This window comes from Anser brachyrhynchus (assembly GCF_964034855.1).
Source record: "Anser brachyrhynchus genome assembly, chromosome: 2".
Lineage (NCBI taxonomy): Eukaryota > Metazoa > Chordata > Aves > Anseriformes > Anatidae > Anser > Anser brachyrhynchus.
Window position 1 is genome coordinate 53,792,722 of NC_137695.1, and position 23,454 is coordinate 53,816,175.

Genomic DNA, 23,454 nt, shown 5'->3' on the forward strand with positions numbered 1-23,454 from the left:
GCAGAGACTGAACTTTAGGGAAATGTGAACTTTTGGTGAAAAGTGTCCAGCTGAAGACGAATGGAAAATATTCAGAAATTACAGATAAATAAAGGTAAGTGTTCTGCAGGCTGTGTATTAGCATACTAATAGATAGTACACATTAACATACTTGATTTTTTTGGTAAGAATTAGCAAAGAGCAATGAGAAAATTCATTTGCAAAAGTGAGCTGCTTCATACTTAATGAAAAAGAAATCAGCCAAATCAACTTGTTCTAGAGTTAAAGTGATTTGAAGCAAAAGCGTGCTACCACTTTCCTTCCCCTCTTCCTACCCCCAGACAGCAGGGCCCAGTGCTGACATGTGCTGGTGTTAGGGTGTCTGCTGCAGATGGAAATCACCCAGCTCTGGAAGGAGCACGATGCATCCAGGCTTCAGGGGCAGCACAACCTAATTGTCTGGCTCTGGTCCAGCCGCTGATTGACCCAATAAACTCTAATGAATCTGGATTCCTGCAGTCTGATTTGCTTCCTCTCTCCATGATGTGCCTTTCTCAGTCCATGAGGAGCTGAAACCTGAGTGCTGGCTTTGACAAAGGGAGTGTGAGAGGGGGGAAGGAGGGGAAGAAAAGGCAGATAACAGCCGAATGTAATCAGTGTTTTATTACCATCCCCAGGAAGTGGGAACGGCTTTAAAAAAAAAAAAAAAAAGAAAAAAAAAGAAAAAAAAAGAAATAGTAGTAGGTTGGAGCAAGGAAAGTTAATTATGGTGAGGTTATTTGACAGGAAATTACAAAATACAAACAGACAGAAGAAACACATTTTAAAACAGGGTAGGAAATCTCAAGTTACTTCACTGTGTATATTCAAAACCCCCAAAGCAAAGGCTGAAAATAGCAGTTTAAACAAAAGCTATCTTATCTGATAAAGGCATTTCAAGCACAAAAGGAAATTTATATATTGGGTTGACAGTCTTAAAATAAACTGATTGTCTTGATAACACCATAGATTTAATTGTGGGAAAAATTGGGTTCATTTGTATGGCCTGCACATGCAGTAACTTCCCATGTAAATTCATTTCTTTTCTTTCTTTGTACATTTCTTGTCTTCTAAGCAGTATTTATCAGTGTTTTCCAGAAATTGTAAAGGTAGAATTATGCATATAGGATGAGACTGATAAATATGTGCATATTTTAAAGACTTCCATGCAGACCAAATACAATTCATTTCCTATGCTACTGTATGGAAGCATATTAAGGGTACTTCAGCAAGTTAACCAGATTCAGAAGGATTTTGGCAGAAATGTACCGTTTTGGGATGAAGATAGGAATCTTCACCAGTACTAGTGATCAGGAATATTATTTTATTCATTTCATTGTTAGTATGCTTACAATATGCTCTTGAATATTTGGTGGTTTTTTTTTTTTTTTACTTTCAGTGTGGAAAGGAAACTATTTTGCTACTGCATCATCCTTATCCTGAGTCAGTAGACTGTTTATAAGTGCAAGGAGAGCAGAAATTGCTTGCTAGCCTAGTTCTTTAACCTTGCTACAGGTACCAAAGCTGCAAAGAACAGTAAGGAGGAGCTTTCCACTACCCGGACTGTCACTGTGTTTTTTGTTATGAACAATATTCTCCAAAAAAAAAAGATGCTGAGATACTGATTTTTTGTTTTGCTCTTTTAGCAAATCCTTTATTTCTAGTATCCCCTTTACCATTTTTCTTTGAAGCTTACATCTGTATAGATATCTGTGGCCTTATAGTGAAATAGAATGTATATTATCAGGACTATACAATTTGATTTGCTTGGAGGAAGGGAGCAAGGAAAATAGAGAAAATAACTTAGTTGTATAGGTGATGTATTAGATTATTTCTGTGTGATCAGAGTAGACTTAGAATACTGTGGGACAAACATCTTGCTTGCTTTCGACTCAAGTAGTAACAAAGGTAAGTGGTATTAAGAGGTTTAAAGGTACACCTGCCTGGCTGCTGTGACTTCAGACTTTGTTTGTGTTCCTCTCTTATAGCTCATCAGACTGCACATCTAGCTGTTGTAATGCACTAGGCACATCTGTAGCTTGTTCCCAACCCTCTCCCTCCTTCCCCACCCCTCCACACTCCCCCCAGTTAATTTGTCTGTTGTGCCTGTGACTTGCTATTGCTAATGCTGTTGAACCTTCAAAATCTGTGAACACAATGAAGAAAGGTGCTCATTTACTGTAAATTAGGGGTGGGCAATGCTTCTTCTTGTCTGAGATGCAGCTCGATATCCTTATGTCACCTGTACTCAGATCTCTCATTTTTGTAGGTGATCCAGGTATACTCGGAGGTCTCTTGGAGATTACTTAGAATTATCTGGCCTCATGAGACACTTCTCAGGACTCAGAGGGTATCACTTCAGTGTAGTATAAAGATGACTTCACATCAACTTGCGTTCATAAATGTTGACTAAAAGGCCCAGTTTTAAAGTACTGTCCTGTTGTTGCAAAATCTTGCTAGGAGTCCTGCAAAACTGTCAAGATCTGATGAGTCCATAAGGATTTTTGCTATTTAACAAAGAAATATCATTTGTCTGTGTACCAAGAGGATTGGGTTGCAGAAATATTCTGAACTTGTGATCATTGGATTTTATACTTGAAATAAACTGAAGTGAAAGTTTTTCAGGGAAGAAGTTGATTTTTTTTTTCTGGTCTCCTTTATGTCTCATTTAAATGATCAACTACTTTAAAGGGATTTCATAACTCAGCTGGGGGAGTTCACAAGGGAAAATTGTGGGAGGAAAGTAGCTTCCTCCTTAATAAGGGAGAGTGTTGATGACAATAAGAACTGCTAATCTAAATCAGTAATTTTTTTAAAGTGAAAAATAAAAAGAAAGTAAAAGCAAGTAAAATAAGAACCAGAACAAAAATGTCTTTCTGAAAGTTGCATATCGAGGCTATGGAAAAACTGGGAGTAGTTTCTTGACTGACTCATTTTTTTATTTTATTTTTTTTCTGAAACAATCTACAGTTAGTCCCTGATACATTTCTGAAAGGAACATAAATGTTGTATGGTAACAAAAGGAGATAAATAAAATGAAGTGTTCTATAGTCAGCTTTCCAGAATGCTGCTGTAAGTATTGGAAACTTGCGCATTTTCCCATCTGTTTCTTTTTTTCAGCAGCAATAAATACAATGCCTGCACTGACAATCTGATAGAAGATTTTCTTAAGGTTATATAGCAAGTTTCAAAATTAGCATCTCTAAAGAGCCCTGAGATCATTTAAAAATAACTTGCTATTATTGTGAAGTATCTTTTATAATCAGCTTTCCCTTTTCTTTTTAAAATGGATGTACACGTGAATAAGACTTAAGGAATTGCTTTCATTACAGATAATCATAATGATACATTATTTTGATTCTGTCTTACTGCTATTTTATAGGTTATTTTATGTATACTGAAAATGGAAGATAAAGCTATGAAGATGTGAAGTTATGGCCATACAACAATCCTTAACACAGGCTGATGCTGTGTCTAGGTAGCAAGCAAGTCCTTTACTGAGTATGCATTAGTGTGGTTGTAATTTAGGTAACATAAAGAGAAATGGACAAAGTTAGGACAGAATTTGAAAGTCTACTTTTTATTGTTTTCACCTTCACGGTGATGATCTAGTAGACAGGTTTTTATTTTGATTTTTTTTAAAGTTTTTTTTTTTTTTTCTTTAAACTTTGAAAAGAGGGGAGAATACTTCAGGAAGAATTGTGCTTGCTACTTTTAAAAGTTGTATGCAGGACAGCATGAAACTCGTTTTGACTGACCGGGAGTAAACAAAGGCTAGTTCAAGAACGTCTGAGTTAGTCTTGCCTGCTGCTTGCTGACTGGCCTCAGCTGCACCGGGTTAGCTCAGCAAGTTGCCATCAACTGTATTTTCATGGTAACAGAAGGGAGTCTCCATGTCCAGGTGACCTACTTGATACAACAGCAGACTGTTGAGAAGATTTAGCTCCCCTGATCGTGTTGTTCATGCCTCATCTGCTGAGAAGTGCTCTAGCCCAGAAAGGCGCTTCTGCAAAGCTGAAAGACCTGTTGGTTGGATTTTGTGACTTTTAGGTCTGTGGCTGCTCTCAGTATTGTAAAACGTGTCTTATTTATTTAACTTGTATCTCTGTGTCTCTGAAACTCCACTGTGGGTAAAGTTTGAACTAATTAACCAGTAACAGATGCAAACCACATTGGTATCCAAACCATATGTTATCCTTGTAGTTTATCTGTATTTGTTTCCTTTGAAAACAATGAAGCCTGAACATATATTTTGTATGTATATGGTTTTAGTTTTACATTTTATTTATTTTTTTTTATGGTTTCCAAATATAGACAGCAATGCTGTTTGTTTCAAGGTGCTTTGAATAGAGAACTTGGCACATTTCCAGCTTCTTTTTAACCGATCACTTTTAAAATTTAAATATGAAGCAAGTGTTCTGCAGAAGCACTCCATGCAGTTTCAGTCTAGGACTGGAGTCTCTAGAGAGTGGGCGATACCTGTGATATTTGTTCCTGGTGAATATTTCTGTAGAATCTTCTTGTTTCTTTTTTACAGATAAGGTTTCTTTTGAGCACTTCCAATTTTAGAAAAACTAATGTTTGCAATAGGATAGAATTTCGTAGTGAAGCTTTGGGAGACATGAGATAAAAAAAAAAAAAAAACGCATAAATGTATTTTTAAAAATACATAATTTTCAGACCAGTCTTGGTCCAGTTTTGTTGGCCTCATTTAAATGTTAGTGGATTAGCAGTGTTAGTGCACCTTCCCAATAACCAAGTTGTACTTACTGCAGGGGTCTGCACAGCAGGGCCACAGTCTTGCATCTTATGATGGGACAGGGAGGTACAACAACTAGTTTTACTTACAATTTTACTTACTGTGTAGGGCAGACACACTACTAGAAATCTCCTTTTTATTCTCTTTTGCCCTTCTTCCATGTGAAAGTTCTGCAAGTTTGGCCTGAGGGAAATAGGCTAGAAAAGAGGGTGTCAAATTTTGCAGCTCCTTCTGTAGGGTGTTGATGTTGTCCCTGAACTCAGCCTGAGGGAGCCATTAGAGTGATATGTTAGCAGCTGGAAGGACAAGAGTAAAGTTTCCTCATCTCTCTAAATCTCTAATAGCCATGGGACCTTAGCTTACATTCCATTATAAAATTCAGTTTCAGATTTACTGCATTCAAATTTAGTAACAAATAAATATATGTATTTGTATAATATTAAGTAAGAGTTTTTCAAATGGTTTATAAAAATCAAGATATATAATATTTTTAACTGTCTATGACATTTTTTTTCATTTAATGACCCAGTGGAGAAATTGTTTTCTTATGGATCAATCGAAATATAAAAGTAGAAAATAAATATTCTATTTTTTTTCCAAATGTGCATTTTGAAATGAAGTAGATGTAAAGAAAATATCCTTTCTTGTTCCCATATTTTCTAATTGTCCCACTAAAAACATGTTGAATTGCATAATATGATGGTAAAAAATAAAGTATAGTCTAAAGAGCAGACATATATTGTAGGGAATATATATATGTTTTTAATGGGAAAAACACTATTGTCAAGAGTATACTAGGAAGTGATTTTTAAAAGCTGAATGAAAATACATAGTAGAACAACGAGTTGTCTTCACTATTTACAAAACTGAATTATCACAGCATACCAATTATTTGAATTTTAAGCAGTCTTCTCTTATGTACAAATGTTCTGATGTAGGTTGATACAAGGTGATAGCAAATGCAGAATTTTAGCAAAAATATGAAATATTTTTTACATGACTTATAGCTATCAAATGCCTGTGCTGCAAATTTTATGACTGAATGTACTAAATCAGTTGGTATTTCACACACCACAGCAGAACTGGTATTTGCTAATGTGCTTTTTGTCTGCGCTTTCTTTTGCCCCAGTTAAAATTCCTTCACCTTCCTCTTCTCTCTCAAGTATAAGTGTAGGCTTTGTCTTGGAAATTTTAAGTCTTCTCATAACTGCCCTGACTTATTTTTGCTGCTTTACTGTTCTTCTGAAGGGAGACTGGGGCGAAATCCTCAGGTTTGGGTTTCTTCCTTAGTTTACTCACAGGTAATGCTTGACAACATTATTCCACTTCTGTAACAAATATAGAAAGCCAGTAGTGTTTGAAATATCCCCAAGGTCTGCTAACAAGCTTAAAACTTGCAAAAATGTTGGAGTGGTATGTTCTATTAAATAAAGGCTGAGTTGAATTTTTGATATAAGTTCGTTTCCCCAAGCAAATTTTTATTTCTATTTTGTTTTAAATCTAGTAAAGCCAAAGTGTCTTTTGGCTTAGTGTAATATGTAAAAGAAGAAACAGGGTAGACAATTATATGTGAAGACACAGCTACTATGAGTGATGTGAATTGTGATTCAGACATGAGCCAAAATCCCGAGCAGAAAAGATTATGAAGGTGTCTCTCTTCCATGCAGGTGTGGCAGGTATGACCTTGACAGCTGGCCTGTAAGCTCATCAGTGGTCAGCATTTCAAACCCAGCCTCTTTAAATCCATTGACTGTTAGAAATAGAAGCATCCAAGTCAAGCAAAGGATAAAAATAAAGGTCAGGAAACTCTTCTTGTGGCTGTCTGAGAAAGGCTCTTGAAACTGCCTGGAGTGTTTGTCTTGTAGCTGACAGTACCAGTGGATGTATGGATGGCATGACCTGAACCAAGGTCTGGCTGGAGATGTTTTTCATGTGTAGGAAGAAGAGGTTGTAAGGAATCAAGCAGGGAGCCGGTGTAAGTCAGCGTAGTCTGTTGTCTGGTATGGTAACACCTTGTGGATGGGGGATAGCCATGAGCTTTGTTGTACTATTGCTGTTAGTGATGAACCCCATTTTCCAGACTATGTGGGGAGTCTTGCAAACACCAGACGAGCATCTGGGATTGCAAGCAATGTAAGAGTATTAATGAATTCAGAGTGGCTTTTGCAGGCTTCCTAGAAAGCAGCGAGGAAAAGCTGGTATTAATGAATGAAAGGCTGTACAAGTCTGAGTATGGGACCGACCTGTTTTTCCTCGCTCTATCAATTCGAATCAGGTTGCAGCAACAAGAGTCAGATTTTTGAAGGCATTGAAGAACAGATCTCCCAATAACATGTTCACGGTCTGTAAGAGCCCTGTTGCAGAACTGGGAACATATTCTGGGTCACTGCCAAAAAATAGATCAGTGTTGGACTATAAGGAACAGCCAGTTCGGTTACAGCTGCTGAACATAACATGTGTGCTGACCTGCATGTGGTAAGGCTATATCCAGCTGTGTTTCTCATGGAAATATTGTGAATATTGGAATTGAAGCAGAAAACCTTCTATTTTCATAGTACAGTAATCCTGAAAGGATTTTTTCCATCAGAGCAGTTCTTTCTCCATGCCTGCTCCTTAGGAAAGTTTAACACAGTTTGGAACTGTTTTTGCTTGTAGTCAAGAAAGGTATATCCTGTGTTAAGACATCAATTTATTGGCAGACTGAATTAGATGCCATGCAGTCTGAATGCACAATTTTGTCAGTTTTTAGATGACAGAAAAGGGTCAAATTGTGGAAGTTGTCATAATAGAAATTGTATAAATAAAACTGTATACGTAGTTTTGGCATGTAGGCTTTTTATTTTTTATTTATTTTTTAATGAGGTTATATGCATTTGAGCACGTTACATCTAACAAGGAAAGATTAAAGGTAGCCCCTGTTGCTTAAACCTACACAGTCCCAAGCCTTTTTAATCTCTAATGGTATGCTATCTCGGCATGCTCCTGGCTCTATGGTGAGGTCGATCCCTGGAGCATGGTTTCCTTCAGACATTTATTGTCACTTGCTTTTTGCCTCTTTGAAGCTTCTGAGATTTTACCTCTTTGGATCAAGGTTTGAAATGAGCAGGTGGTGGTGTTCCTTATTCTTCGTTTTGCCACAGCGGCTCATCTAGCTGGGGAAGATGACAGAAACATAAACCAAGCAATCTTAGCTGTGTACTAGTGGTGAAGATTGCAAATGTAGCATTCTCTGAAAGCAGTGTGGCATGAATCCTTATCATGCTTCAGTGCCTCTGTTTGATGTAGTAGAGTTTTTGCTGTTTACCTTTCTTTATAGCTGTACAATATATCTGCTTGTTCACTTTCCTTACACTATGAATGTCTTTGTCTCATCACATATTATGTGCAATGTAGTTTAAAAACAGAATGTTTTCAGGGAATCATGATTGTGTTCCTTATTTTCTAGGGGCCTGCTTTGAGACCTACTGAAGCTGTCTTGAATGATGTGACAAATGTAAGTATTTTGATGAAACTTAGCCTTACAAATCTCTGTTTGCACGCTTGGATTTAGCAGATTCTTTAATATCTCTGTGTCGTGCTCCCCCTTCTGCAAAATGCATACAATTATGTCATTGACTTCATCTCACAAAGATGATGCAAAAATGAATCCTTTAATGTTAGCAATGCATTCAGATGTCGTTGTAGTGAGCGCTGTAGGAAAACCCACCAGCAAATGAATAATTCATTGTTTAAATCAGGCTCTGAATAGTACGCAGTAAACAAGACATGGGACTTTCACACAGTGTAGTAGGAGTAATGCCAAATACTTAATAATCACTTGTTCAATTAGCACTGTCCATTCAGAGTACTGAAAGAGATGGGGTCCTGTGGAAAAACCGTGGTCATGTCTTAAGGACTCTATGTTATACAATTGGAAAGGATGATGGAGATAGTTGTTTTTTTCTTTTTTCATTTTTTCTTTTTCCAAGTCACCTTCAGTATTATGTATATTTTGGAATAAAGAAGAGATGTGTTACACTTTCTAAATTGTGTGATCTTATTTTATAGGTCTCTCCTTACAATGATGTGATAGCAATTGGAATCCTAGTATTTTTTAATATTTTCAAGAATTTCCTGTCTTGCAGTGAATTCTTTTGATAACTGTGCTTAAGAATCAAAAGAAGGGCGTAACACCCTCTCTGATCACCGCAGAACAGTTTCTGGATATAATTTTTAGTTTGGATTTTATCTATTGATATGAAATGATCTTAAGAGAAGCTAATGAAAGAGAAGAGTTCAACTTTTCTCCTGTATACCAACTGGAAGATAAGCGGTTCTTCTTGATAGAATCAGAGGTACTAGAATAGCTTGTTCCTGTGTTCAACCTTGTGACCTTCCTTTGGGTGATAGCTCTGAATGTTTAGATTTTGAAGGTGAAAAAGAAAACAGAGATATTTGAAGCTATACTACAAAAAATATGTCAATAATTCAAGCTGACTGATAGCTCCTCTGGTAAACAAAGTCACCTGCAATTTTTTATAGTCCTAGAGCATAAGCCATCCATAATATATGATCAATTCCACTCTGTGGGTGGAACTGATGTTTTTCTCCCAGACATCTCCTTACTTCCCTAAAGTGAATCTTTAAAAATCAATTCACATAATTTGATCAATTTAAAATACTGAATGCACTGAGGTAATTATACCTAAATTCTTGCATTTCATTGCATCTGGTGACAAGAAAGGCATTGACTGTAGAGAATTAAAGATAAACCATAATTTCCATGAAAACAGTAATGATTTACATTTGTCATTTTTTAATCCTCTTAACTGTTTTTGAAGTAGTCTTTGCAGAATGGTGATGTATAGTTCAAGATTGAGGGCTTCATCTCTTTCTCTTGAAATGAACAGGTGCTTGAAATCAATGGGAGAGTGAAACAAGGACTTCAGTCTGCTTATCGGTCCCAAAAGATGAGTTTTGTGTTTTAAAAAAGAGAGAGGAAAAAAAAAACCTGAGCTGTTGGTCTAATTTAGCAAAAGAGTGTGTCAGCTCAGATTTCTATTTATTTATGGTAAAATTCTTTTTTTTTTTAAACGTGTGGAATACACACATTTAACAAGATGCGATCAGTCAGTACAGTGGTGATATTTATCCTGTCATCAGGTACATAATGGAGAAGAGTCCAGCACCTCCCTCTCCACTTCCCCTCCTCAGGAAGGAGTAGAGAGCAATGAGGTCACCTCACAGCCTCCTTTTCTCCAAACCAGACGATCCAAGAGTCCTCAGCTTCTCCTCATAGGATGTGCCTTCCAGCCCTTTTACCAGCTTTATTGCCCTCCTCTGGATGCTTTCAAGGGCCTTAACACATATTTTATATTGTGGAGCCCAGAGCTGTACACAGTATTTAAGGTGAGGTCTCACCAATGCTAAATACAGTGGGAGAATTACCTCTTTTGAGAAGCTGCCTATGCTGTGTTTAATGCACCCCAAAATGCAGTTTGCCCCTTGGCTGTCAGGGCACACTGCTGGCTTGTGTTGAGCCTACTGTCAAGCAGCACCCCCAGATCCCTTTCTGCAGAGCTGCTCTCCAGCCACCCATCTTCCAGTCTGTACCTGTGCCCAGCATTATTCCATCCCAGCTGCGGAACCCGGCATTTACCTGTGTTGAATTTCATGCCATTGCTGATGGCCCAGTGCTCCAATGTATCTAGATCCCTCTGCAAGGCCTCTTGTCCCTCCAGAGAGTTGGCAGCACCTCCCAGTTTAGTATTGTCAGCAAATTTACTAAGGATGTATTCAGCTCCTTCATCCAGATCATTGATAAAAATGTTGGACAGGACTGATTCTAGAACTGAGCCCTGGGGAACACTGCTAGTGACCAGCTGCCAGCCAGATGCAGCTCCATTCACTACAATCCTTTGAGCTTTGCTATCAAGCCAGTTTATAGTGAATCCAATACTTCATCAATATAACAGCCATTGGTGGATTTCAAAAGTTGGAACAAAAAATGTGAGGGTATTGGAAACAACTTAAGATGATATCTGAAACTGAGAGGCAGAAGGCAGCGAATTTATAAGCCCTGAAGCAGCGTGTACACCTTTCTCTTGTGATGCAAGTGAGGGTCTGAGTGAGAAGCTGTGGACTTAGAGTTCTTTGCATTTTTACTCAGGGATCTCAAAACATATTATAACTAGTGAATTAATCTTGACCACAATGTGGAAGATGTGTGTAAGCTACCATGTGCTTGTTCTAAGCCTGCATGAACAGAAACATAAATCAACTTGGCTTGCACTGCATGCAATAGTAATATCAGGAAGAGAAAGCAAAGGTCTGCTTTCTGCTCTTGCTCCGCTGACCAAAGAGTGTTAGAAAGTTCATTCATGCTCACAAAATTCTGTCTGCTGTCAACAGTACTTCTGAGCTGTGTCATTAGCCTACTTTCCAAATAAAACAAGACTTTTGCATTTTTTACCCCTGCTCTTCATTTCTTCACCCAGTAACGTTTCGTTTTCTTGGCCAATTATACGGGATTTGGGCAGGGCTTGAAATGGAAGCACTAAAACTGCTATGAAATAAGTGACTAACTTGAGGAGGAAGAAATTAGTACTTTCTGAGAAACACTTGAGCTTACCAGATCTCTCTTCCTTTTGGCCTGAGAGCTTGGATAAACCTCTGAAATCCAGCTCAGGACTCGTCATAGGAGGAGCTGCCTCTGTGCCCAGCTGGGAGTTAGCTGATTAGGAAGGGATATGGGGAACATCTCTGAAACAGTGTCACTGGGGAGACATAGAAGTGTGAAGGTGGCAAGGAGTTATAATTTGCCATAAATCAGATGGAAACTTAAGTTTGATTACTGATACTGTTTACAAAAGAACTTGGAGCTATTTTTTTTCTGCCTGTAATATTACATTTAGCATACTTGGAAATGTGTTGTTATATTTTTATCAGCTGGTGAGTAAAAAACCCCACATTTTATTTCTAACCATAGCTGATAAAAGCAGAAAATTATTTACAATATTGAAGTTGAAGCCCCTTCAAGGCAGTGTTTCTTTAAATAAATATATAGCAACATCTCCTACTCCAAGATTTTTTCTGTTTTAATCTTCCAAGTAAGTGTCCTTTGCAGTTATGCCTTTCATCTCATGGGAACTGCCTGCTCCTTGTTTTAATCCCCAAACATCATCAAAGTCAGTGGGAAAGAAGAAAAAAAAAATGCAGCCTCCAAAATAAAAGCTCAATGTAAGAAGAAAAGAATATTTTCGGGGTCAGACATTTTAAATGAATGTGTGTATGGATTGAGACATTTTACTGAGAATTGCATGTGAAACGTGTGAGGAACGTGCAGGATGATGTCTAATTTTGCTCTCCATGGGAGTTCAGCAAGTAGCTATTTGGTGTAGAAGGAAATCAGAAGTGCACATCAGATATGTCTCCCCAGTCCCTTTGGACAAGAAAAATCCAGACTGCCCTTCTTCCACCCCGTAGGAAAATATGCTAACTTGGATGTTCTTCAGTCTGAGCAACCTCTCAAGGTCATCAAAGTAATTTTTCAAAGCCTTGCAGCCTTGGTATTCTTACAGATAATAGCATCAAGACCATTATCTCCTACTCTTCAATTTTACTTTGGCTTCCTGCAATTTACATCCCATTGTCCACTAATACTTTCTGCATTCTTTTAAAATAAATCAAATAGCACTTCCTATGCTGGCTCTGGACTTAATAAAATTCAGACATACAGCATTTGGGACTTTTAAAATAACACGTTTTAATACAAAGATGTGAGATATCTTTTGAAATCTGTGGTGGATGTTTATTTCCTGCTGGGCTTAATTTAGGAATCCAGTGCTAGCACTAAACCAAGGGGAAAAATGTTTGCTCTTTCATCTGTATGCCACATCCCATCCAAAATCACAAACAGCTCCTTTAAATTTCTGGTCTTTGTCCCCTGCTAGATGTGCATAATGCACATGCCTGTCTGACACATGAGATGTCCAGAGCCTTTAAAAATAAATAAATTGCTAAGCCATGCTTATGCTCCTTGTCTTAGACCTCATAATCATCTGCAGTTTGGGAAAAGGACAAGTGTTGAAATCTGTTTTAATTAATATTCAGCTTTTCCTTTTTCTGAAGAAGCCTCTTTCTTAACAAGCCCAAACTTTTGATTCTATCAGTAAAACAAAACACAAGTAAAAATGTTTGGGGAGTAAATAACTTCCTTATAGCAGGGGATCATTTCCCTTAGTTTAATACTGTCTTTGAATACAGAATTAAATATCTTCAGACTGTTCATTTTTAAAAGTACAAAATGTAGTAATCCATGTCTTTAACACCTGCCCATGCAGCTCTCATAACTGGTACTGTATAACATGCAAAAGGACTTCTTATTTTGTGCAAGCTTAAGTGAAACTCTGTGTGGGTTCAGATGTGCAACTGCTTAGATCACATCAAACAACTGGGATCAGAGTTTAAAGAAAGTGTTCTACTTTTTGCTTGGAAAAAGTCCATCTTTGTTTGAAAAGAATGTTACTGTAAAACGCAACACTGAAAAGCTGGATGTTAGAATCAATGTTGGCCCTGTAATCTCAGTTGGTACCTTGCATATATGCATTATAATACAGGTTTTAATTATATGCTTGTATCTTTTTTCTCTGTAGTTTCTCCGCCTCATTTATATAAGCGTTCTTTCTCACCTATCCCTCCTCTCAAACAGAAAACACTCTTTATGTTTGACAAGCTATTTGATGTTTTGTTTTCTCTATACTCAGTATATGAGCAAGTTGCAGTTACTGCATACTGTTCCATCCCTGATATGAGGACAGAATAATTTTTTTTTTTCCTGCAATTTTCAGTGGTACTCGACCAATTGAAGAACAGAAGTTCTATGTAACATAACAGAGGCATTTTAGCTGTGATTGCAAGGGGAGCCATGCCAGCATAGTTTTAGAGAGTTTAGTATTGAAATTTAAGTTAATTTTACAAGGTATGCAAAGATTTTTGTTGCCTACTGGCTAGAGAGATCTGGGAGAATTATAAGTAAACAAAGTGGCGTGTTCACAACCAACAGACCTTTTGTTGACACATTGCCAGCTCATCCTCAAAAGCAAGCATGATCTAAAGCTTCCCAAAGAAAGGGCCATCAGGATTTTATGGAGTGTATTCTTCAATTTGTCTGTGAAAACTTAAGTTCATGTTTATATGAAAGGAAAATTTCAGCCCAAACAGTTTAATTTTGATGGAAACTGTATCTGTAACTAAAAATATCTGGCTCACTTGGTAATTGGGGATGATGCTTAGATCACTTCAGTATTGGTTTTGTACAAAGCTGAGAAATTCTGTTGGAACTCCATTTTTTTCTCAGTATGTTAGAATGTTGTTAGAATGTTCAAAATATTTGCATGTAGTGAACAGTAGTCAGCTGTGTTGTCCTGGTAGGAGTATGGTGGCTATAACCATTGTTTATGACAGGATGGGATAGAAGGAAATGAGGCTGTGCTATGGAAGCTGGCTTGGATGTTCTAGCTACTGAGCAATTGGTTCTGGTGGAAGGATTTAGGGACGTGCCTCTGTTCTGACCTGCCTTCTGTAATTTGTCTGCATGTATCTCATATAATCTTTTTTTTTTTAATGGTGTCCAGTAACAGAAACAAAGTTGGAATTATTCTACATCAGTGCAAGGATTTGTTTTTAAAATGACATTGTTTACTTAGTGGTCTTCAAAACTAGTCTTGTTTAAGGGTTTTTCACAGCACTTTTCAAAGACCCTAGACTTTGTCTAACATTGAAGATCAAAAGAAGAAATGAAGAAATATTTCTTTAGAGAAAAAATTGAGCTTTCTTTAGCTGCATCTTGCAAAAGCAAGCATTGATATCAACCTTTAGCAAATTGACCAATCTTGGAAGGAGCCTGTGTGACTCAGTCTCAACTGCAAGAGGCTGCACCCAAGCATATTCCCACTTAACATTTTTAATAAAAGTTGTTTTAGACACGGTGTACTTAAAAAAAAAAAAAAAAAAAAGGAAAAGGAAAAAAGGAAAGGAAAGCTTCCAAAAGAAAAGAAAAGAGAAACACCCAAAATCAAAAGCTTTGCCTCCTTTTTGCCCCATACTGGGCACGTGTCTTAAAGACTATGAGAGGTGAGAGTGCATCCCATCTGCAATGGAGAGAGGGGGAGTTGTCTTTTAGCAATCTCTTTGGTAAATTAAAGAAATATAATGGAGCAGGAAAAATTCAGAGTAAGTACAAGCAAATATGTGATAGAAGAAACTCTGTTGATCTCAGTGACATGGTACTGTGTCTGCCAAAACATTTTGCTAGTGTCGTGTTGATATGTCCATCATTTATGTGACATTGTGTTTTCTCATGATGATACAAAATCTCACGTAAACAATATTTCACCCATTCAGCAGTTGACGTGGAAAAGTAAGCATCATGAATGACCTACTCAAGAACCAGCTCTCTGGTCAGAGCAGTAAGCTGTCACAAAGTTAAATTGTCCTTATGATAAGTTGTCATTAGTATACCTCCACTATGGTCTGTAGTTGATGAGCTATGCTGCTGTCAATAAAGTAATGCCTGAATATGATGCTAAAGTGGTACACAAGACAAGTTAAAAACATGAAAATGACCTCCATTTATTTACAAAACCACAAAATGATCTATCTTAAAACAAAACAAAAAACCAACCAACCAACCAACCAAAACATTTTCTATTATTGCGTTTTGATGTATTTTTCAATCAAAGCAGGTGGTGGTAGTTTGTTTGTTTGTTTGTCCCCCCCCCCCCCCCCCCCCTTTTTTTTTTCCCTATGGGAAGGTGAACTAGAAGAGGAATTTGTAGGCTTGAGGTAAACCTTTCAAAAATGACAAATTGATTAAAAACTTTAAGGGCAACTATTTTTTTTACAAGGTTTAGTCATTAAAAGCTGCTTCACTGACTTCTAGTGAGGCAAATGTTTCTGAACACAACTTGGTTCTGAAGGAGGGTCTTAAAAGATTAAATGTTTTGGGAATTTTGAAAATGCTATCTTCAGGATTTATGTGCTTTAATGGCACCAAATTTTAGGCAGTGAGAACAAGGAGATGTAGTCCTAGCTGTGTACATTTGTAAATTTAGTTCAGTTGGAGGTTACTAGCCTCCAGGTGAGTGGTTAAGTGTGGGGAAAGCAGAAGGCTTTTATTAAATACATAAAAACAACATAGACATCTTTCCATAAAATGGTATTATCTTCATTTTTTTCTTTTATCTTGAGAATTATCACAGTATGCAGTGTGAATTATATATGGAATTATCATGCAATATAGCTTCAGTGTCACACGTGTAGTAGAATATGTGGGTGTCTCAATGGTTCTAGTAGTTATATTTACTGCAGTATTTTCTACATTTAGAAAAGGAAATGCATAGGCAAACTTAGCTCATGGACATGAAAAATACTTAGTTTTTGATGAGTGCTCACTAGAACTTTGTTCATACCTGACATTTTTTGTTTTACTGCACATTTTCTTAACCTAAAAAAAACACACACCATGAATTCTTAGCTTCAGTTTCTCAAATGGTAGTATTTTTGTCCTAGTAAGGTAATTTCTTCTCTTGTGGGCTAACAGTTGTTGTTATGACATATCTTCTCTGTTCCAGGACATTACTGCTCATTCCTTTGATGTGTCTTATAAAAGTCCAAAGAGAGACAAGAACATACTTGACTCTCATATAATGATATATAAAGCCAAATATGACCAAAATGAAACTGGCAGCTTTTGTGCTTCTGTATTTTAATGTTATATTTACATAACACTTTAAGATATTGTGCTAACATTTCATATATTTCAGTTTCTCCTCATCACTGCTATCCTTAAAATTGTTTCTGTAGCTAGTGAGCCAGTAAATAGGAGAGGATTCAAACTTTTTAATGTAATCTATATAGCAGGGATCTTTCTGGACTAGGTTTCTACAGAAAGAAATCTGTCTTTCAGTCCCTTACTTCCTTAAAAACTGCAGGTACAGCTCATGTTCATGTGTTGTCTGCAATGGAATAATTCAAGTTCTATAGTTCATGTGTGTAATCTGTCTGTAAAAATCCCTTGGATACTTAAAGGCTGGCTAGATGTAGCTTTGTCAGTATCCAGACTGACTGAAATAATTGAAGAGGTCCATACTTAGCTGTTGGCACTTGTGCATGAGGGCAAAATAATGAAAACTGAACATAGATTTCCATGGACTTGTAACAAAAACTTAAATCAAGGTACACTGTGTAAGAGTTTAGTTTTTAGCACTGCTAAGGTCCAGATTTTCATTACCATAAGCAGATACTCTGCTGGATGACAGATAAATTTCTATGCATGCATACTCTATAGGAGATGAGGAAACTTAAGAGTGTCTGTAGGTCAGCTTTGCTTTGGGGCTGAAGTCAGGATCTTGGAAGAGTTGTGAGCTCATGGGTGTGGAGGAATTTTGACACCAGGCAACTGTTCTTTTGTTTGCCAGGTATTTTACTGGCATGTTAGTGCAAAGTAGTTTTAACTTCGGTGCAAGTGAATTTAGAAGGCTTTTTGTTCAAAGCAGTCTATCAATGGAAAAAAAAATGTAGAGGTGGAAAACAGAATCATACTCTGTTGGAGGTTACTGACTAAGCCCTTCAGGAATGACATGTTTTGAGATCATATATTTTATATTTCACTTATGAGTGTGTATAATTTATAAATCACTTTTCAGCTGAACAAGGTTCCATAAAATCAAAGAAAAACAGTGTTTTCTAGAAGAATTGGTAGCTGTTATTCCCCTTCCCCCCCCCGCAACAAAACGATAGTGCATCTTAAATGATAGTTAAAGAAGGATATGTAACTTCTGTGATTTGTTTAAAGAGAAAAGAGTGGCAATCACAAATGATTCTGCTTATCTAGGATGATTAAGTACAATCCTCTTTAACTTGATTCAGCTGATCCCATTCTTTCCTACATTAATGTGCACTGCTACAGGCCTTCAAGTGGTTTCTTTAAGAAATAAAAATAAAAAATCCAACAAAGCATTAAACTATTTATTAAATTATAGCTCATATTTTTGTACTTATAACAAAAAAAATTATATATATTATATATATAATATGTGTGTGTGTGTGTGAGTGTTTTCCTACATATGTTTTGCCTGAAAATTTTGAAGAGATTTAAAATTAAAATGGCCAAATCATTGATATTCATTGCTAAGAATTCCTTTGAGAATGGTTTGGGTAGAATATGTTGTTAGAATCTCAAGTGTCTATGCTGTTTTTGCTATATGCTTTCTAGGGTATGATATTGAAAAAATTTATCTTATGACATTGAAAGTTATCTTAAGGTATTTAGAATTCTTGATATTAGCAAAGAAATTTAATCTTTGGATTTGGGGGCAAATATTAGTCTTGTACATTGTCTGTCAGATGCTTCTAAAGCTTTTTATTTGGAAATATGGATATTACATATGTTGACTGAATATTTTACAGATTTCTTTTTAAATGTAATTTAATGGTTGTTTGTTTTTTATTGCCATAAGTTTATATTTTGATTTCAAAAGTATTTTTCTTGGTTTTTTTTTTTTTGCCTTTTCAGTGGAAAAATAGATTAAAAATAAGAGAGAATGTTCATTACCTCAAAAGAAAAGAAAAAAAAGAAGTTGGTCAAGGCATTTTTGACCTACCTGCACACAGGTAGGTCAACACAAATGGTGTTTTAAAAGTTAATTTAGAAATAAAAAGCGAGTGAGTAATCTGGCTGCAACATATTTTTTCAACCAATACAAATTAGTCTTTAGGTTTAGCGTGGTTAAACAGTTTCCTTAAATGCGGATGTGGTTTAGAATGTTTAGAATATTTATAAATATGCAGATACACCAAAACCCAATAACTGTCAATCATTTGCATGTTAGTGAAGTGTTACTGTGCTAAACAGTGGATAGCAAGCAGGGCCTGTGGAGATAGGGTTTATCCTGAGGATCTCTAGGAAACTGCTATATGATGTAGAAGGTACAGCACCTATTGACTGGCAGGCATGTGTTATGTTATCAACCCTTTTTTTTGGGGGGGGGGGAGGGGGTGTGCATTCTAGCAGATGTACAGTAAAAGTAAGTTCTTGCTGTCTCCAACTCTTTTATTTTTGCACCCAAATAAATCAATTTTTGAAGACAGAAATGAATACCCATCTTCCTCAGATAGACAGCAGGACTCATAAGGGAATAATTACAACTCTAATTTACCCATTTTAATGACATCAGCTGAATGATTCTCAGATTCAAAGTCCTGGATGAGTTCCTAAGCTTTTTAACTTTAAGCTTCTGGACAGAAATAGTATGACTTTTAAATTCCGTTTTCACTGGAAGATCAAAGAAATTACTATGGTATTAATTAACTGTGTGTATTTCTGTTTGTTTAGCTTGCTGAAAGAAATTTGTGTATTTAATAGCATGCATTTGCTGGGTGAGATAAGGAAGGGAAAAAAGGCTGGTATATTGGGCCTATACGAAGAAATGTCTAGGGCTGACAATACCTTCTCTAGGTTGGTCATCCATGTATTTATTCTCTAGAAAGTTTTTTTTTTTTTTTTTCTTTTTTCAGTATGATCTGATAATCCTGACATTAGCTTTCCTAATGGGCTGGATTCCAGAGGGATTACTTGGTGTCACTATTTGTTTTATCTTGTCCAGATTGCGATCATGTAATTTAAAAAATAAATTAAATAAATAAAATTACAACTATATAGTTGGGAATGGGGAGGGAACTGCATATTTCTACTTTGATTTCTTTCTGATAATGTAATAACATCCAAAGCTTCCCTCTGTGTAACAGAACAGTGTAGTAACTGCGGTGCACAATTTGAATGATAAAAACTTGCACTCTTCAGGTCAGGGCAGGCTGTCTCATACCTGTTCTTCATTATAAAATACAAAATATATAAAGGTAAATATAGCAGGTGACTGGAAACAGGTTAGCTCTTGTCTTACTCCTTTGTCTTACTCCTTGTCTTACTCCTTTGTCTTACTCCTTGTCTTACTCCTTTGTCTTACTCCTTTGATTTGAGGCTGTGAGTTTTGAATGGCCTGTTCTTTAAGTTACTTGATAATGCGCATGTTCTCCATCCTCCTCTAGGTCACTGATAATGGCGTTAAAAGGACAGGTTTCAGTACAAACCCCTGTGGTACAACGTGTGTTACCTGTCTCCAGGCAGAGTACAACTGACTGTCTGCTGCCCTCTGAGCCCAAACATACCCCCAGTGGTTTACTGGTCAGGATTTCTGCCATTCAAACCATAACCCCCCAACCTGGACACAAGCATATTGCAGGGAGACAGTGTTGAAAGCCTTGCTAGAACTTAAGTAACTGACATCTGCTGCTCTGCCTTTGTCCTCAAATCCAGTCATTTCATCACAGAAGGCAAGCATGATTTGTCATTGGTGTGTTCAATCTCTGCTGATTTCCATGACTTTTCAAAGACAATAGAAAACAGCCATGCTATGACAGCAACCACCTCTCTCAGCTTCCATGGGTGCAACCCATCTCCAATGTCTGCAGCTGAATTGCGTGCAACAGTGCCAAAATGATGTCTGCTTCTGTTTCACTGAAGTAGAACTGAACTTCTTGTTTGCATGCCATCAGAAAATGTCCTTGGATTCCTTTTCTTATTTTCCTTCTCCTTGCTGTGTTGTAGGAGAAGGTAACCTCTCTGCCAGTCACGTACTGATGGTACTGCCTCATCTGGTTTGCCCAGAAATTGGCTCAGCTTAGGGAAGAGAACTTGTGCAAAGCAGCTGTCTCATGCTAGGGAGAGAGAGCCCTGATATTTTGCTGAGGAGGAGAAATAATAGAGGAAAGTGTGTCCCCTTTTACTAGTTTTTGTTTTGCTTTGTTTTATTTATTTATTTAATTAATTGTAACAGTATTGTTTGTTAATCCAAAAAAAGTTGTAGATCTCTGCCTGCTTGTTGAAGGTAGTGTGCCTGTATGCTGGCTGTGGGTCAGGAACTGTGCTCCAGGGGGGAACAAGCTGTGCTCAGCCACTGGCTGCTGCTGGCCTCTCTGGTCCTTTTTCTGTGGGAACAAGTGTTGGATCAGCAAATGTGATGTATGCGAGAATAACAACACACAAGTATTGGTTTTTCTGGATACCTGAGCTACTTCTGTGGTTGCGAGCTGTCTGCCTTCAGCTGTATGCCTTACGTTGCACCCAAGGCATAGGTCTCCTGCTCTGCCTTTTTAAGCCTATTGTTTGCAGAGGGCTAAGAAGTGCTTTAATGCAAGGCTTGTTGAGATGGCGCTGCTGTGGAGATGCTGGTCAACCAGGGCTTAGTCCATCATCTCTTTTCCACTAGTGCTAAGTGCCATGACTGCGTGTCATATTTGTTAACTCTTTGTAACCTGTTTACAAGAAACACAGAATCACAGAATGGCTAAGGTTGGAAGGGACCTCTGAAGATCACCTAAGCCATACCCCCTGCCAAACAGGAATTACCATTGTCTGGAATCTCCCAAAGGGATGAAGAGAAGAAAGCAGAAGTCTTCTACAGAACCTGGGGATGGTGTTGGTCTTAACTTTGTGATTTTCCTCTCCCTAGCCCTTTTTTCTCTCTCCCTTCAAAAAATCCTACCCCTTCGTAATTAGTAGTGCAGAACAAAAGGCTGAATTCAGCCTATCTTAGTTTGGGGAAAAACAGAGAAAAAAAAAAAAGCCATGAAAAAATGTGTTCAGCGTATTTTTAAATGTCAGACTAAAAGTCTGGTGGTCAAGAATTATTTTCTAGCATAAGACCAGGCCTGTTATTATTAAGTGGCAATTCTGCTTAAAAATCCTGACTTTACTGTCCCGTGAATGTGGATTTAATGCTTATTACTGTAATATCTAGATAATACCAGAATTGTTGGTTTTAATCTTATTATAGAAGATGATATACAACAACAGCCAGATTTCTTTTTTGTTGGCCACTTTGCTGGACTAGTATTGAATTAGATGGTCTTCTTTTAAACCTAGGCATCTTTTTGGTTTATATAGCCCTAGATATTTTTATGTATTGCAGTTAATTACATAATAAATAGAAAGGAATTTAACTTTCAGGAGGAAAGTTGAAAACAGAGTTTGCATCTGAGAAAAGGAATTTCATTTTATGCCTACTGAACAACAATGGGATGAAAATCCCAGTGTGCCTGACAGTGATACATTCTGTGGCCCTTGCTGTTCTATTAAGCAGCCTTTCCAGAGCTCAGTGAGCTTTGGAGAGCTATATTTATTTGTATAATCACTATGTCTGTCCTTCATTCCTTTTTTTTTTTTTTAATTTTAATTTTATTAATTACTCTGGATCCTAATGCCGTTAAATACAGCTTGTCAAACTACTAGTGTATGCCAGAGAAACCATTGACTTCTTCAGTTTGGCTGGCTTCAAATTGCCCCTTTTGTCCAAACCTGTGTTCAGGTATTGATGTGGTGTGGGAAAGCCTCAACTGTGCTTCCTGTCCTTGTGAACAGGCTGCCAGAAAAGCAAGTTTCATGGACACCTGGGCTGTTTCCACAAGCTGGGAGACTTGATTCTGCAGCATGGGTTCCCTTGGTGGCTTGGTACCTTCTTGCATTGCCCTCCAGCTTCTGCAACAGTATTTATTGCAGTGTGCTACTGAAGTTGGTTTTGCTTGGAGAACCTGTTGTCTGCATTCACTGACATTCTTGGGTGATACTGGATTACCCTTAAGTAACTGTGGTTTCCTGTATAAACTTTTCTAGAAAACTGAATTCTAACTTATTTCTACATTTACCTGCTTTTACCAAATCCCTTTCAGAGGAGAGGAATTGCCCAGAAAATACATTTTCTGTAGTCAGAGTACATTGTCAATGTAAGCAGAGGAAGAATGCCTTGGTTTTAATTTGTGTAGCTTGAAAAAAATCTTTCCTTGACTCTTACCTCTGGTTTTCAGTTATGATCATGTTCCTGTATCCGACAGATAGCTGCAGTTGTCTGCTTTACTTAAAACATGCCTTGTGTCAAAAACCAAAGCAATCTTTTTTCCCTCTCAGTATGCGATACTTCCTGGCAATTCTGAGCAGGGGATGAACTCATTAAAAGCTTCAAATTAATTCTTAACCAATATTTATACTATAGCTCAATACAAATTATGTTTACACAATAGCATAAAGCAAAACTTTGTTATTCCCCGCCCCCCCCCCCCCCCCCCCCCCTTTTTTAAACTCTCCAACAAACTTGTACATGCTATGTATACTGCAGGATTTGTGGGAGGAGGTGGATGCCTTGGAGGAGAATCCAGTGTTAGCTGACCATTGGTTATTAACACCATGCAGAAACCTCAGGAGTGTAGTTCGGCTTCATTCATTGCTCCAGGAGATAAGGGCTGCAGAAAGCGTTAGAGAACCCATTTCTCAGTTGAACACTTGCCTAAGGGTGGCTTCCTCCACCATAAGCACCATATTCTTGCAAGCCATGCTTTGGTTGCATTGAGGCTCAGTCTGCTGGTCCTTGATGGAGTGGGCAAACACAGCAGGCTGCAGACACAGTGTGTCACACCTGATCAGCAGAGGCCAACAAGCAAATTCAAGTCAGCCCTAATCTGTAAAAAGCTTACCAAGCTAAGACTAGGCTCCTCAGGAGATGTGTTGCCGCTTTCTTAGCAACCAAAACGATGAGATACACTGACTCAATTGAGTGCATTGATGCCCTGACACCCTTTGCAGACTC

The 23,454-nt window shown here is 37.5% G+C and overlaps 1 protein-coding gene across 21 annotated transcripts in view; it reads left to right on the plus strand.

The window, feature by feature from the left end:
* The window catches only part of LOC308188779 (uncharacterized protein), a 293,230-nt gene that overhangs the window by 153,469 nt on the left and 116,307 nt on the right, over positions 1-23,454 (plus strand). For all 21 annotated transcript variants that reach the window (XR_013945738.1, XR_013945739.1, XR_013945740.1 and 18 more), the window contains one exon: positions 8,223-8,270. The gene's annotated coding sequence lies outside the window, so the exon portion shown is untranslated. The remainder of the gene's footprint in view (positions 1-8,222; positions 8,271-23,454) is intronic.